Source organism: Zea mays, chromosome 4, assembly GCF_902167145.1.
Source record: "Zea mays cultivar B73 chromosome 4, Zm-B73-REFERENCE-NAM-5.0, whole genome shotgun sequence".
Lineage (NCBI taxonomy): Eukaryota > Viridiplantae > Streptophyta > Magnoliopsida > Poales > Poaceae > Zea > Zea mays.
Genome location: NC_050099.1, coordinates 74,520,701 through 74,538,355, shown reverse-complemented (window position 1 = coordinate 74,538,355; position 17,655 = coordinate 74,520,701).

Here is a 17,655-nt window from a genome sequence, read left to right as displayed (position 1 = left end):
CGGCGATGGGAATGCAACGGTGGTGGGTGGCGGTGGTGGGCTAGTGGCTGGCGTACAACCGGAGAGGCGGTGCCGCGGCAGACACGGGCGCACAGCCGCACGCGCACGCCCAGTCGCCTACTCCGCTCGCCGGCGGTCGGCCTCGCCCACACGGCCGCCACGGGGAGGGGACTCAGGGGAGCGGACGAGCAGTGGGGTCGTCAGAGCTGGATTGGTGTAACGACTCCGATCAACTCAGAACACGACAGAATGGCGACGAGCAGCGCTCCTGGTGCACCACCTCTTGTGAAGTAACTTGGAACTAGAAATCCATACAAAGCTTTGTTCCGCCTATCTATTGGCGGAGCTAGGATCTCCTCAGATGTAGGGCTTAATATAACATTAACTTTTTTACAGGCTGAAAAATTTAAATCACGCAATACATAGATAGTGGCACATATGAACTATATTTGAACATAATAATTATAATTTAACATAAAATTAACTTAGACAAGTGGTTATCTAATTAAAAATATAGATCTTCATCTTAATGATCCATTCATTGATTGTTTGGGTTGCTTTTGTCAACAACCGAAAGACTTCCTAAAATTGAATGATATTATGTTATTATATACATTATCAAATAAAATGATCTAAAAAGTATCGAAAGTATAGGATTGTAAAAACTAAATATAGCACTCTTCATATTGTATAGGTATATTGTATAGGTGTAGGCAAGATATATATATATATATATATATGATACGTGTTAGATAAATTTGGCAAAATAAATTAAACGAATTTTGCCAAAACATTGACATATTATCTAAGATGAGTCCTAGCATCACTAGTTCTCTCATATGCTAATTGGAACGGTGAGGAGGGATTGACGTATAACAGAAATAACTAATGTTTTTCTAGAAGGCATAGCACAGTGATTCACTTATTCTGTCCCATAGCTTCTACGCAAAAGCAGGCACGAAAAAAAGAAACACATTTAGCTTGCTGGCATGTTGCTGCCTCTAGAGGATACTTAGCCCAAGAGTAGGGCTTGGGCCCTACTAACCATAGGTCTGGTTCCGTCACTGGTTATATCTCATATAGATTGGATGTGATTAAAAAATATATAAAAGATTTTGACTTGTTTCAATTTAAATTCACCCAATCCACATGAATTAAAAGCAAAATGAACAAACCCCAAGAGTTGGAAACTCTTCCCATGTTCACTTCGAATTAAAGCCACCTGTTCGGACTGTTGGAGCTTCTATAAAGATTGTAGAAGCTGTAGAAACAGCTACAGATTAAAGCTAAACGGATAGACTGTCTCACACGCACCCGCTGGACATAGCCAGCCACCAACTTGGTAAACAAGTATCATCTTCCTTCACACACACCTCCGCCAGCCAAAATATAAGACGAAAAGCCAAACCCCAGACCAAACACCAACCAACTAATTTATCCACTCTGGCCCATGGACCCTGGAACTGGGCTTCTTGGCACGTGTCGGCCTATTAACTTGAACGCCTTCTTCCCGCTTCGTGACATACTCCTCCCTTGAGAAGAGGCTTGTCTCCAAGCCTCTGCGCCTGGGATCGTTTGCTTGATAGAGCCTTCATCTTCTCACTTAGCCAACTCCATAGGCCAGGATGACCATTTAATCAAGACTTGAAGGATGGTGTCATTGTTACATTGGATGATACGTTGTTGCAATACCTGTTGGGGGCCATTAGAGACAGTCAGATATTTCAGGCAAATCAGTGCTCACTTGTGTCAAGGGACCAACAACTTCCTTCAAAAGAGAGACGTGGAAGACTAGGTAGATAGATCATGATGTTGGTAGCTACAGCTGGTAAGCAACCTGACCAATACGGGTGTCGGGGAAATGATCCCCGTTTCTGGCACATGCTGGTCAGTGAGCACGTTAAGAAAAGAGCCCCTGATCGCTGGGAACGGTTAGTCAGCCGGGAGAGGCAGGTGCGTCAACCCTGGAAGAGCCCGCCCCTGGTCGAACCCCGCAACATCGAGCCTCGGGATCGGGCGTGGCGGAACCTGACAAGGTAGGTCGGGCGTGTCGAAAGGGAACCACTCGAGTGGGTCCCGTGCCCAGCCTCGGACTAACCCGCCATAAATGACTCACCGCATTAACCACGCCTGGCACTGAGCCACTGCGTGGGTGCCGATTGATTCCTACTCATGACCTACGGACCCCTTGGGCCACATAGCAGTCATGACCTACGAGCCCCCCCTCCCGCGGACTGTAGCGCATTAATGGCATGCGCGCCCTCGGCTTGCGACGCACTTATGGCCGTTCGGACTAGGCCTGAGAGCGCAGGGCACTACACGACGGGTCGCGCTGAGCCCTAAGCTACGGATGCCAGGGGTCGGTGTAGCCAAAATGATGACGCCTGAGACCATTGTCGCCCCATGTCATCCGCCACAATAAATATGATACAACCAGGCAGCCCCGATCCCCATGAGTACACGTGGCCTCACCCAGGATAAAACGCTGGTTTTACCCTCACCTTATGACTCCTTCCCGAGGAAGCCACCATTGACCGACCCCTGTCCCGACGTATAAAAGGGAGAGGCCGACCTCCAGGCAGGGGGATAAAAAAGGAGAGAGCTCTTGGACACAACCGGACACCTTTAGACGGAGACGAACCTACAAGGACAAATAGGAGGAGGAGCACTTAAAGTCGCCTAGAGGGGGTTATAGGCAGAACCTGAAATTTATGACTTTGAACACACACTACAAGCCGGGGTTAGCGTTAGAATTAAATTCAAGTCTAGAAAGAGGGAAAAAACAAATCGAATAAGAATCACGACGAGTGAACATGATGATTTGTTTTACCGAGGTTCAGTTCCAAAGAACCTAGTCCCCGTTGAGGAGGTCACAAAGACCAGGTCTATTTCAAACCTTTCCCTCTCTCAAACGGTCACTTAGACCGAGTGAGTCTTCTTCCTTAATCTCACGGGTCACTAAGACCCCGCAAGGACCACCACACACTTGGTGTCTCTTGCTACGCTTACAAAGCACTTGAGAATAAGAATGGGAAAAGAAAAAGGCCAAGCCAAGCAACAAGAGCAACAAAGAACACAAGAACACTCTCTCTCAAGTCCCTAATGGTATTGAGTTGATTTGGAGGCTTAGAGAGAACTCAATCTATTTGATGTGTATTGGAGTGGAGTCTTTTGCTCTTGTATTGACTGAGATGTTTGGAATGCTTGGATTGATATAAATAAGGTGGTTGGGGGTATTTATAGCCCCCAACCACTTCCATAGCCGTTGGTGAAGGCTGCTGTCGATGGGCGCACCGGACAGTCCGGTGTCCACTGGACAGGCACTGTTCCTTATCCGGTGTGCCGCCACATCACCTAACCGTTAGGGTTCGGAGCTGGTCGACCGTTGCAGACTTTGTCTTCTTGCAGCACCGGACAGTCCGGTGCTACACTGTACAGTCCGGTGCCCTCTGACTTTGCTGCTCTGACTTTGCCGCTCACTGTTCACCGTGGCAGGTGCTTTTGCAGACGACCATTGGCGCTGGATATTCGTTGCTCCGCTGGCTCACCGGACAGTCCGGTGAATTATAGCGGAGCGCGCCCTAGAATTCCCGAGGGTGGCTGGTTTGGAGTTGTACGGGCATGGTGCACCGGACAATATCCGGTGGCACACCGGACAGTCTGTTGCGCCAAATTCCAGCTCACTCTAAGTCCTTTGCTCCATTAAATTGTGTCCCTAACTTGATTTCTTTCTTGATTTGTGTTGACTCTTATGCACCTGTAATACATGAATTCTAGACAAACTAGTTAGTCCACTTGTTTGTGTTGACCATCAACCACCAAAATTAATTATAGGAAATGGTTAACCCTATTTCCCTTTCAATCTCCCCCTTTTTGGCGATTGATGCCAACACAAACCAAAGCAAATAATAAGTGTAGGAATGTAACTAGTTTGCAATTTATATGATCGTGCAAAGGTTACTTGGAGTTAAACCAATTGAAAATATTACTAAGAATAAGAGTGAATGGATTGGCTTTCTTTTATTTAATATTTCGGACCACATTTGCACCACTAGTTTTGTTTTTGTAAATCTTTTGGAAATCTTTTCAAAAACTTTGTAAATGGTCAAAGGTATAGAAATATGATTGCAAGAAGCATTTTTAAGATTTGAAATTTTCCCCCTGTTTCAAATGCTTTTCCTTTGACTACATAAAAGCTCCCACTGAATGAAATTCTCCTCTTAGCTTTCAAGAGGGTTTTGAAATAGATACCAATTTGAAATTTTAATTTCACAAATCAAGTGAAACATAGATACCAATTGAGAATACATCAATTGAAATACTAATTCTTGAAGAAAAATTTTAAAATGGTGGTGGTGCGGTCCTTTTGCTTTGGGCTAAATACTTTCTCCCTCGTTGGCATTAATCGCCAAAAACGGAGAACTTGAGAGCTGAAAGGGAAATTGGGATAACCGTTTTCCTATAATTAATTTTGGTGGTTGATGATCAACATAAACATATGGACTAACTAGTTTGTCTAGAATACATGTATTACAGGTGCATAAGGTTCAACACAAACCAATAAAAGAATCAAGTTAGGGACACAATTTTAAAGGGGCAAAAAGACTTGAGTGTGCTGAAGAATGGAGCACCGGACTGTCCGGTGTGCCACCGGATAGTGTCCGGTGCACCAGGACCGTACAGATGTCAACCAACCACTCTCGGGAAAACGAAGGCGCGCTCCGCTATAATTCACCGGTCTGTCCGGTGAGCCAGCGGAGCAACGGCTATCTAGCGCCAACAATCGACTGCGAAAGCGCCTGCCATGGTGAACAGTGCATGATAGAGTCAGAGCAGAAAGTCAGAGGGGCACCAGACTGTCCGGTGCCGCAAGAAGACAAAGCTCCAACTGTCAACTCAGCTCCAAATCCTAACAGTTGGGTGACGTGGCAACGCACCGGACAGCACACAGTACCTGTCCGGTGCGCCCATCGCCAACACCCTCTCCAACAGCTACCAAAGTGGTTGGGGGCTATAAATACCCCCAACCACCACAACATTTGGCATCCATGTTTTTTAGAGATCACATTCAATACAAGAGCTAGTGCATTCACTCTGAAACACATTTCCAAAGATCAAACCCTCTCCAAGCCTAGAATTCAACTCAAACATTTAGTGACTTGTGAGAGAGTGTGTCCGTGTTCTTTGCGCTCTTGTTTCTTGGATTGCCTTTCTTCTTTCTCATTCTTGTTCTCAAGTAACTTGTAATCAAAGCAAGAGACACCTAAGTGTGTGGTGGTCCTTGCGGGGTCTTAGTGACTCGATTGATTAAGGAGAAGGCTCACTCGATCTAAGTGACCATTTGAGAGAGGGAAAGGGTTGAAATAGACCTGGTCTTTGTGACCTCCTCAACGAGGACTAGGTTCTTTGGAACCGAACCTCGGTAAAACAAATCACCATGTTCATTCGCTTGATTCTCATTTGATTTGTTTTTCCCCTCTCTCCCGGACTTGAATTTAATTCTAACGCTAACCCCGGCTTGTAGTGTGTGCTTAAAGTTATAAATTTCAGGTACGCCTATTCACCCCCCTCTAGGCGACTTTCAATTGGTATCAAAGCCAGTGCTTCATTAAGAGTCTAACAAACTCGAAGTGATGTCTGGAGATCACGCCAGGAGGGAGATCATGACCGGCGAAAAGGCCGCAAGCTCGGGGAGGACTCTCTCTAGGGAGTCCGGCAACAAACACAAGGAGGAATCCTCTTCCTCCATCAAGTCGCATCGGAGAGGTGACAAGAAGAAGATGATGAAGAAGGTGGTCTACTATGAGACCGACTCTTCGTCACCCTCCACATCGAGCTCCGAGTCATCCACCGCTTCTAAGCGCCATGAGCACAAGAAGTATAGTAAGATGCCCCTACGCTATCCCCGTATTTCAAAGCGCGCTCCATTACTTTCCGTTCCCCTAGGCAAACCACCATATTTTAATGGTGAAGATTATTGTATGTGGAGTGATAAAATGAGGCATCATCTAACCTCACTCCATGAAAGCATTTGGGACATTGTTGAGTATGGAGCGCAAGTACCTCAAATCGGGGACAAAGACTACGACTCGGACGAGGCCGCCCAAATTAGGCACTTTAACTCTCAAGCCACTTCTATACTACTCGCCTCCTTGTGTCGAGAGGAGTATAACAAGGTGCAAGGGTTAAAGAGCGCCAAAGAAATTTGGGACGTCATCAAGACCGCACACGAAAGGGACGAGGTGACCAAGATCACCAAGTGTGAAACGATCGAGGGAGAACTCGGTCGATTCATCCTCAACAAAGGGGAAGAGCCGCAAGCCATGTACAACCGGCTCAAGACAATGGTCAACCAAGTGCGCAACCTCGGGAGCACAAAATGGGATGACCATGAAATGGTCAAGGTTATTCTTAGATCCCTTGTTTTTCGCAATCCTACTCAAGTGCAATTAATTCGTGGGGATCCTAGATATAAACTAATGTCTCCCGAGGAAGTGATTGGCAAGTTTGTGAGCTTTGAACTTATGATCAAAGACTCCAAACACATTGTCAACTTAGAGCAAGGTGTCACCTCCACACCCGAGGTGCAACCCGTCGCATTCAAAGCGACGGAAGAGAAGAAGGAGGAGTCTACATCGAGTAGGCTTCCAATTGACGCATCCAAGCTCGACAATGAGGAGATGGCGCTCATCATCAAGAGCTTCCACCAAATCCTCAAACAAAGGAGGGGGAAGTACTACAAGTCCCGCTCCAAGAAGGTGTGCTATCGGTGTGGTAAGTCCGGTCACTTTATTGCTAAATGTCCAATTTCTAGTTAAAGTGACAGGGACGAGGACAAGAAGGGGAAGAAGGAAGAGAAGAAGAGATACTACAAGAAGAAGGGCGGTGATGCCCACATATGCCAGGAATGGGACTTCGACGAGAGCTCCACCGACTCCTCCTCCGACGAGTACGCCGCCAACATCACCATCAACAAGGGCCTCCTCTTCCCCAATGTCGACCACAAGTGTCTCATGGCTAAGGACGGCAAGAAAAAGAAGGTACACTCTAGAGCCACCTCCAAATATACAACATCTAGTGATGAGGGTAGCTCTAATGATAGTGAAGACAATTTAATGTCTCTCTTTGCCAACCTTAGCATGGACCAAAATAAGAAATTTAATGAATTAATTGAAGCCATTAATGAGAAGGATGAACTCTTGGATAGCCAAGAGGACTTCCTCATTAAAGAAAACAAAAAATTTGTTAAACTGGAAAATGCTTATGCTCAGGAAGTAGACAAATGTGAAAACTTAACTAAAGAGCTTAGCATTTGTCATGATTCAATTTCTAGTCTTAGAACTGAAAATGCTAGTTTAGTTTCTAAGGTTAAAGAATTGAATGTTTGCAATGATTCCATTTCCTGTCTTAGAAATGAAAATGCCATGTTAAATGCTAAGATAAATGAATTGAATACTCGCAAACCCTCTACATCTACTGTTGAACATGTTGCTATTTGTACTAGATGTAGAAATGTTAATGTAGAAGCTATGGATGATCACATTGCCATGATTAAACAACAAAATGATCACATAGCTAAATTAACTGCTAAAATTGCCGAGCATGAGCTCAAAAATGAAAATTTTAAATTTGCTCGTAGCATGCTTTATATTGGGAGACGCCCTAGCATTAAGGATGACATTGGTTTCCAACAGGGAAGTAATGTCAAGCTTAATGCCCCTAAAAGGTTATCTAATTTTGTTAAGGGTAAGGCTCCCATGGTTCAGGATAGTGAGGGTTACATTTTATATCCTGCAAACTATCTCGAACATAAGATTAGGAAGATTCATGCTAGGAAAACTCATAATGTTTCTCACCATGCAATTATGTACAAAAATGAGGCTTCTAGCTCTAGGCATACCACACATGTTAAAATGCCTAGAAAGAAAATTCCTGCTGCATCAAATGAGCATAATGTTTCATTTAAGACTTTTGATGCATCATATGTTTTAACTAACAAATCAGGCAAAGTAGTTGCCAAATATGTTGGGGGCAAACACAAGAGCTCCAAAACTTATGTTTGGGTACCCAAGGTGCTTGTTTCTAATGTGAAAGGACCCAAGACTATTTGGGTACCTAAGAACAAGGCCTAAAATTGTTTTGTAGGTTTATGCATCTGGTGGTTCAAGTTGGATAATCGATAGCGGGTGCACAAACCACATGACAGGAGAGAAAATAATGTTCTCCTCCTATGAGAAAAACAAAGATCCCCAACGAGCTATCACATTTGGGGATGGAAATCAAGGTTTGGTCAAATGATTGGGTAAAATTACTATATCACCTGACCATTCTATTTCCAATGTTTTTCTCGTAGATTCTTTAGATTACAATTTGCTTTTTGTGTCTTAATTATGCAAAATGGGCTACAACTGTCTATTTATAGATGTAGGTGTTACTGTCTTTAGAAGAAGTGATGATTCAATAGCATTTAAGGGAGTGTTAGAGGGTCAGCTATATTTAGTTGATTTTAATGAAAACAAAGCTGAACTTAACACTTGATTAATTGCTAAGAGTAATATGGGTTGGCTCTGGCATCGCCGACTTGCCCATGTTGGAATGAAGAATCTTCACAAACTTCTAAAGGGAGAACACATTTTAGGACTAACAAATGTTCATTTTGAGGAAGACAGGGTTTGTAGCGCATGCCAAGCAGGAAAGCAAGTTGGCACTCATCATCCACACAAAAACATAATGACGACGGACAGGCCGCTTGAGCTACTCCACATGGATCTATTCACACTAATAGCTTACATAAGCATCAGTGAGAGTAAGTACAACGTGGGCAAGTCGGTGATGCCAGAGCCAACCCTTGTTAGTCTTAGCAATTAAGCAAGTGTTTAGTTCAGTTTGGTTATCATTAAAATCAACTAAGTATAGCTAACCATCTAGCACTCCCTTAAATGCTATTGAATCATCACTTCTTCTAAAGACAATAACACCTACATCAGTAAATAGACAGTTGTAACCCATTTTGCATAATTGAGAAACAAAAAGCAAGTTGTAATCTAAAGAATCTAAAAGAAAAACATTGGAAATAGAATGGTCAGGAGATATAGCCATTTTACCCAATCCTTTGACCAAACCTTGATTTCCATCCCTGATTGTGATAGCTCTTTGAGGATCTTCATTTTTCTCATAGGAGGAGAACATCCTTTTCTCCCCTGTCATGTGGTTTGTGCACCCGCTATCGATTATCCAACTTGAACCACCGGATGCATAAACCTACAAAACAAATTTAGGCCTTGTTCTTAGGTACCCAAACGATTTGGGTCCTTCACATTAGAAACAAGCACCTTGGGTACCCAAACACAAGTCTTGGGACTCTTGTGTTTGCCCCCAACATATTTGGCAATGACTTTGCCTCATTTGTTAGTCAAAACATAGGAAGCATCAAAAGTTTTAAATGAAATGTTATGCTCATTTCATACAGCAAAAATTTTCTTTCTAGGCAATTTAACATGAGTGGTATGCCTAGAGCTAGAAGCTTCATTTTTGTACATGAATGAATGATGAGAAATATTGTGAGGTTTGCTAGCATGAATCTTCCTAATCTTATTGAAAGTCGCCTAGAGGGGGGTGGATAGGCGGAATCTGAAATTTACAACTTTAAACACACAGTACAAGCCGGGGTTAGCGTTAGAATGAATATCAAGTCCAGGAGAGAGGGGAAAACAAATCAACCAAGAAATAAAGAGGATGAACACAATGATTTGTTTTACCGAGGTTCGGTTCTAAAGAACCTAGTCCCCATTGAGGTGGTCACAAAGACCGGGTCTCTTTCAACCCTTTCCCTCTCTCAAACGGTCACCTAGACCGAGTGAGCTTTCTTCCTTGATTTCTCGGGTCACTTAGACCCCGCAAGGACCACCACACGATTGGTGTCTCTTGCTTGGCTTACAAGGCTTTGAGAATAAGAATGAGAGAAAGAGAAACCCAACCAAGCAACAAGAGCAACAAAGAAACATAAGAACGATCCTCTCACAAGTCCTAAAGCACTAGAATTGAATTAGGGACTTTGATTGGATCGGTGGCTTTGATTTGTGTCTTGGAGTGTTGCACTTTGCTCTTGTATTGAATGAAGTGTGATGAATGCTTGGATGGTTGGAGTAGAGGTGGTTGGGGGTATCTATAGCCGTCAACCACCAAACAACCGTTGGGGTTGGGCTGCTGTCGATGGGCGCACCGGACAGTCCGGTGTGCCAGCCATGTCACCCAACCGTTAGGGTTCGGGCGCTGTCGACCGTTGGAGCTTTTGCCTTCTAGTGGCACCGGACAGGTACTGTTCACTGTCCGGTGCTCCTTTCGTGACTGCTCTGACTTCTGCGCGCACTGTTCTTCACTATTCACGGAGTCAGCGGCTTTTGCAGTCGACCGTTGCACGAAGTAGCCGTTGCTCCGCTGGTGCACCAGACATTCCGGTGGCACACCGGACAGCCCGGTGAATTATAGCGGAGCACGACTTGAGAAACCCGAGGGTGGCGAGTTTGGAGTTGTATGGTCCTGGTACACCGGACACTGTCCGGTGGCACACCGGACAGTCCGGTGCGCCAGACCAGGGCATCCTCGGTTCCTTTGCTCCTTTGCTTTTGAACCCTTACTTCAATCTTTTATTGGTTTGTGTTGAACTTTTATGCACCTGTAGAACATATAATCTAGAGCAAACTAGTTAGTCCAATATTTGTGTTGGGCATTCAACCACCAAAATTATTTATAGGAAAAGGTTAAACCCTATTTCCCTTTCAATCTCCCCCTTTTTGGTGATTGATGCCAACACAAACCAAAGCAAATATATAAGTGCAGAATTGAACTAGTTTGCATAAGGTAAGTGCATAGGTTGTTTGGAATTAAACCAATTTATAATTTCACTAGATATGCATGGATTGCTTTCTTTCTTTTAACATTTTGGACCACATTTGCACCACTTGTTTTGTTTTTGCAAATCCTTTTGGAAAATCTTTTTCAAATTCTTTTGCAAATAGTCAAAGGTATATGAATAAGATTGCAAGAAGCATTTTTAAGTTTTGAAATTTCTCCCCCTATTTCAAATGCTTTTCCTTTGACTCAAACAAAACTTCCCCTGAATAAAATTCTCCTCTTGGTTTCCAAGAAGGTTTTAATAGGTACCAATTGGAAATATATTGAGATGCTAGTTTTGAAAATATACCAATTGAAAGTAAACATACCAATTTGAAATATATCAATTAAAAATTTTCGAAGGGTGGTGGTGCGGTCCTTTTGCTTTGGGCTAATACTCTCTCTCCCTTTCACATTAATCGCCAAAAACGGAGACTTTGTGAGCCCTTTTGATTTTCTCCCCCATTGGTAAATGAAATATGAGTGAAAGATTATACCAATGTGAGAGTGATGCAGAGTGGCGGCGAAGGGTAAATGATACCGTTAGAGTGGAGTGGAAGGCTTGTCTTCGCCAAAGACTCCATTTCCCTTTCAATCTACGACTTAACATAGAATTACACTTGAAAACACATTAGTCGTAGACATAAAAGAGATTTGATCAAAGGTATACAAATGAGCTATGTGTGCAATGTTTCAATCAAAATTCCGAGAACCAAGAATGTTTAGCTCATTCCTAAGTTTGGTAAAGGTTTTCTCATCTAATGGTTTGGTAAAGATATCGGCTAATTGTTCTTTTGTGCTAACATAAGCTATCTCGATATCCCCCCGTTGTTGGTGATCCCTCAGATAGTGATACCGAATGTCTCTGTGCTTAGTGCGGCTGTGTTCAACAGGATTATCTGCCATGCGGATTGCACTCTCATTGTCACATAGGAGAGGGACTTTGCTCAATTTGTAGCCATAGTCTCTGAGGGTTTGCCTCATCCAAAGTAATTGCGCACAACAATGGCCTGCGGCAATGTACTCGGCTTTGGCGGTAGAAAGAGCTACTGAGTTTTGTTTCTTTGAAGCCCAAGACACCAGAGATCTCCCCAGAAATTGACAAGTCCCTGATGTGCTCTTCCTATCAATTTTGCACCCTGCCCAATCGGCATCGGAATATCCTATTAAATCAAAAGTGGATCCCTTGGGGTACCAAAGACCAAACTTAGGAGTGTAAACTAAATATCTCATGATTCTTTTCATGGCCCTAAGGTGAACTTCCTTAGGATCGGTTTGGAACCTTGCACACATGCATACAGAAAGCATAATATCCGGTCGAGATGCACATAAATAGAGTAAAGGTCCTATCATCGACCGGTATACCTTTTGATCTACGGATTTACCTCCCGTGTCGAGGTCGAGATGCCCATTAGTTCCCATGGGTGTCTTGATGGGCTTGGCATCCTTCATTCCAAACTTGTTAAGAATGTCTTGAATATACTTTGTTTGGCTGATGAAGGTGCCATCTTGGAGTTGCTTGACTTGAAATCCTAGGAAATACTTCAACTCCCCCATCATAGACATCTCGAATTTTTGTATCATGATCCTACTAAACTCTTCACATGTAGATTTGTGAGTAGACCCAAATATGATATCATCAACATAAATTTGGCATACAAACAAATCTTTTGCAATAGTTTTAGTAAAGAGAGTAGGATCGACTTTACCGACTTTGAAGCCATTAGTGATAATAAAATCACTTAGGCATTCATACCATGCTCTTGGGGCTTGCTTGAGCCCATAAAGCGCCTTTGAGAGTGAAAGTCGCTTAGAGGGGGGGTGAATAGGGCGAAACTGAAGTTTACAAAGTTAATCACAACTACAAGCCGGGTTAGCGTTAGAGATATAATCAAGTCCACGAGAGAGGGTGCAAAACAAATCGCAAGCGAGTAAAGAGTATGACACACGAATTTGTTTTACCGAGGTTCGGTTTTAGCAAACCTACTCCCCGTTGAGGTGGTCACAAAGACCGGGTCTCTTTCAACCCTTTCCCTCTCTCAAAAGGTCCCTCGGACCGAGTGAGCTTTCTCTTCTCAAATCAACCGGGAACAAAACTTCCCCGCAAGGACCACCACACAGTTGGTGTCTCTTGCCTTGGTTACAAGTGAGTATTGATCTCAAGAAAGAATGAGAAAGAAGAAAGCAATCCAAGCGCAAGAGCTCAAAAGAACACAACAAATCACTCTCACTTAACACTAAAGCTTTTGTGGAATTGGGAGAGGATTTGATCACTTGGGTGTGTCTTGCATTGAATGCCTAGCTCTTGTAAGCAGTTGGAAGGTGGAAAAAACTTGGATGACTTGAATGTGGGGTGGTTGGGGGTATTTATAACCCCAACCACCAAACTAGCCGTTTGGTGGAGGCTGCTGTCGCATGGCGCATCAGACAGTCCGGTGCGCCACCGGACAGTCGGGTGCGCCACCGGACACTGTCCGGTGCGCCAGCCACGTCACCAGGCCGTTGGGTTCCGACCGTTGGAGCTCTGACGAGTGGGCCCGCTGGCTGTCCGGTGGTGCACCGGACAAGTCCTGTAGACTATCCGGTGTGCCACCCGCGCGTGCTCTGCTCCTCTGCGCGCGCTGGCGCGCATTTAATGCGTTGCAGTCGACCGTTGGCGTGAAGTAGCCGTTGCTCCGCTGGCTCACCGGACAGTCCGGTGCGCTAGACCAGGGCTGCCTTCGGTTATCCCTTGCTCTTTTTGTTGAACCCAATTCTTGGTCTTTTTATTGGCTAAGTGTGAACCTTTGGCACCTGTATAACTTATAGACTAGAGCAAACTAGTTAGTCCAATTGTTTGTGTTAGGCAATTCAACGACCAAAATCATTTAGGAATAGGTGTAAGCCTAATTCCCTTTCAGAGAGTTTATAAACATGGTTAGGGTAGTCACTATCTTCAAAGTTAGGAGGTTGCTCAACATAGACCTCTTCCTTGATCGGTTCATTGAGGAAGGCACTTTTCACGTCCATTTGATAGAGCTTAAAGCCATGGTAAGTAGCATAGGCAAGTAATATGCGAATTGACTCAAGCCTAGCTATGGGTGCATAGGTTTCACCGAAATCCAAACCTTCGACTTGTGAATAACCCTTGGCCACAAGTCAGGCTTTGTTCCTTGTCAGCACACCATGCTCATCTTGCTTGTTGCGGAATACCCACTTGGTTCCTACAACATTTTGGTTAGGACGTGGAACTAAATGCCATACCTCATTCCTCGTGAAGTTGTTGAGCTCCTCTTGCATAGCCAACACCCAATCCGAATCTCTTAGTGCATCCTCTACCCTGTATGGCTCAATAGAGGAGACAAAAGAGTAATGTTCACAAAAATGAGCAACTCGAGATTTAGTAGTTACCCCCTTATGTATATCACCGAGGATTGAGTTGACGGGGTGATCTCGTTGAATTGCTTGGTGGACTCTTGGGTGTGGCGGTCTTTGACCCTGAATTTCTTGCTCATCTTCCTTGTCTTCATCTCCCCCTTGATCATTGCCCTCCTCTTAAGGTGGCTCATCCTCTTGATCCTCATCATCTTGAGCCTGTTCCTCATCTTGAGTTGGTGGAGATGCTTGCATGGAAGATGACGGTTGATCTTGTGCTTGTGTGGGCTCTTCAGATTCCTTAGGACACACATCCCCAAATGACATGTTCCTTAGCGCGACGCACGGAGCCTCTTCATCATCTAATTCATCAAGATCAACTTGCTCCACTTGGGAGCCATTAGTCTCATCAAACACAATGTTACAAGAAACCTCAACTAATCCAGTGGATTTGTTGAAGACTCTATATGTCCTTGTGTTTGAGTCATAACCAAGTAAAAAGCCTTCTACAGCCTTAGGAGCAAATTTAGATTTTCTACCTCTTTTAACAAGAATAAAGCATTTGCTACCAAAGACTCTAAAATATGAAACGTTGGGCTTTTTACCGGTGAGGAGTTTGTAAGACGTCTTCTTCAGGATTTGGTGAAGGTAGAGCCGGTTGATTGAGTAGCAGGCGGTGTTAATCGTCTCAGCCCAAAACCGGTCCGGTGTCTTGTACTCATCAAGCATGGTCCTCGCCATGTCTAGTAGAGTTCTATTCTTCCTCTCCACTACACCATTTTGTTGAGGTGTATAGGGAGAAGAGAACTCATGCTTGATGCCCTCATCCTCAAGAAAGCCTTCTATTTGAGAGTTCTTGAACTTCGTCCCTATTGGGAACTCGTTCTCAAATGCTTCGAATTAAGAACAAGGCAACATAAAATGTTAAATGTTAATGCCCTTCGTCCATTGAAACATTATCTCCCCAAGGGTATAATGATCTTCGGACGAAGGTCACGAACAAAGGTCACGAAGGTCATACCTTTGTGATTAGAGTTATGAAATAATGAAAGATAAACTATATAGAATATGAAACATGAAAGAATAATATATCAAAACACTTAAACTTATTCACATATTTCATCATACAAACTTAAATAATAAAACATAACATTTAATCATATGTATACCTTCGTCTTGACAGAAGGCAATAATCTGAGTGTCACGTGCAAGCGATTACAAGATTGCGTGAACAGTACGAGGGTATTGTTCATCTATTTATAGGCACAGGACGCAGCCCGTGAGAAATTACATTCATGCCCTTTACAAATGCTTACAATCATAATACAAGCTATCACGGGTCGATTGGTCATTTCATATTTAAGTCGGTTCACTCCTTTGTCTTGAGACATGTCACTATGACGAAGCTTTATGGGTGATAGCTTCGACACTGCTTTTGAGAGGATCTGCCGAAGGTGTCTTCTTACAGGATCTTCGGCGACGAAGCATACCCCCAACAGTAGCCCCTTCGCGGTGCTAGATCGTTTTTCGTAACGAGCTTGATCCGTGAAAAAGTCTCCTAGGCTTCGGAGATCCGAAAAACACCTTCCCTGAGCTCGTTGCCGAGAAACAATCACAAAATTTCGAGCGCGAGATGGTCCCACCATGCAGCGGGTAAACGCGTCCTGGCGATTCACCTTCTCGGGTTCTGTGGCCTACCACTCAGTGAGTGCGGGCGACTGTTCGTCTGGTGTGGAAGACTTGACGATTCACCTCCCCACCTGCGGCACTATATAAACAGATGGGTAGGTGTGAAGTTACCACAACATTCATTGATATTGCCCTGTTTTGCTGCCAAAAATTTGACCATAGCCGAAGCTTGTTCATCGCACTCAACCGAAGCACCGCTGTTGACTTTGCTTCGTCACAAGAGGAAGAGCTTCGGGAAAATTTTAAAAAGTCAACAATTTCATCAAAAAATTGTGAGGAATTCATCATCAAATGGCAAGGGTATGTTCCACTGCTAGGGTTACACATGACGAAGAAGAAGCTGAAACTGCTGAGAACGCTCCGATTTCCGAAGTGATGAAACAGTCGGGGCTAGTAGTGTCGGAAGATGTTTCTGATGAAGGTGCACCTGCTACTGAGGCTAAGCAGGTTGGTGCTGAGGAAGATGAATCTGAAGATGATTATAGTGTCGTGCCATCTAAACCCAGCCACCTAGAGTTTGGGAGATCCATCGTTACCGAAGATGATATGCCTAAGTTGATGAAGTTAGGCTATTTCAGTGAGGCCAAAAAGGAGCTAATTCGCTTTGGTGGAGAGGAAATTATTCCGAAGCCGGAAAAGGATGAGGTGGTAGTCTTTAAAAGCTTCTTCAAAGCAGGATTAAGATTTCCTTTGAATGAGATGATTGCTGATGTTTTGAAGAAGTTTGGGATTTATCTTCATCAACTAACTCCTAACGCCATCGTTAGGCTTAGCGTCTACATATGGGCCCTCCGAAGCCAGGGGGTAGAACCGTTTGCCGAAGGCTTCTGCCGAGTACATGAGCTTCATTATCAAACAAAAGCTAGAGAAGGTGGGCTGCACGAAAACTTCGGCTGCTACAATTTTGCTTATCGCAAAGATGCGAAGTCTCCAGTTATCAGCTATCGTACCAAGTGGCCAGCTGGCTGGAAGACTGAATGGTTTTATGTCAAAGTTGATGAGAAGAAGGAGAAGTTGGTTCAAAGCCCATTAGAATTAATCTTCGAAGAGACTAGGCCCCGGTGCGACATGAAACCGGAGAGTCCAAGCCAAATTGCACTGTGCGAATTTCGAGTTATTGCAGAGCACATTGGTACTAGGGATCTGGTGCAAGAATTCTTGGCTTTTAGAGTGTTCCCAACTTTGAAAGAATGGGACATGTCGAAGCTCAAAGGGGAAAAGAAAAAGAAGGAACTTGTTCGGTTGCCCTATTATTATAAATTCAAGAAACACTTCAAAGTACCTTGCCAAGAATGGTTAGACACGATTGAAGTTATGTGCAACGAGATCCTTGGGAATTATTCTAAAAAAGAAGATCAACTAATGACTACAGCCTTCGGCACTCGTCCGAAGCGAAGGTTAAACCGGGTGATGGATGCTCTGAACTTTGAATATCCTGACTATGAGCGACTGGACAGAGGTGCCGAAGGACAGAAGAGAAAGAGAGTTGCTAGCATCTTGGATAAAGAGGCTGCTAAATTGGTGAAAAGGATGAAGAAATTTTGAAGAAAAGAAAATTAAGCCCTGAGCCGAAGATAACTGCTTCGAAGAAAAAGAAAGCTTCGGCTCTGAAACGAAAAACAACTGAAATTGAGGATGAAGCTCCTTCAACACCTCCTGCTATCGATGTAGAATAAATTTTAAAGGTAATGACTGAATCTTTGCCTATCAAGATAAGTC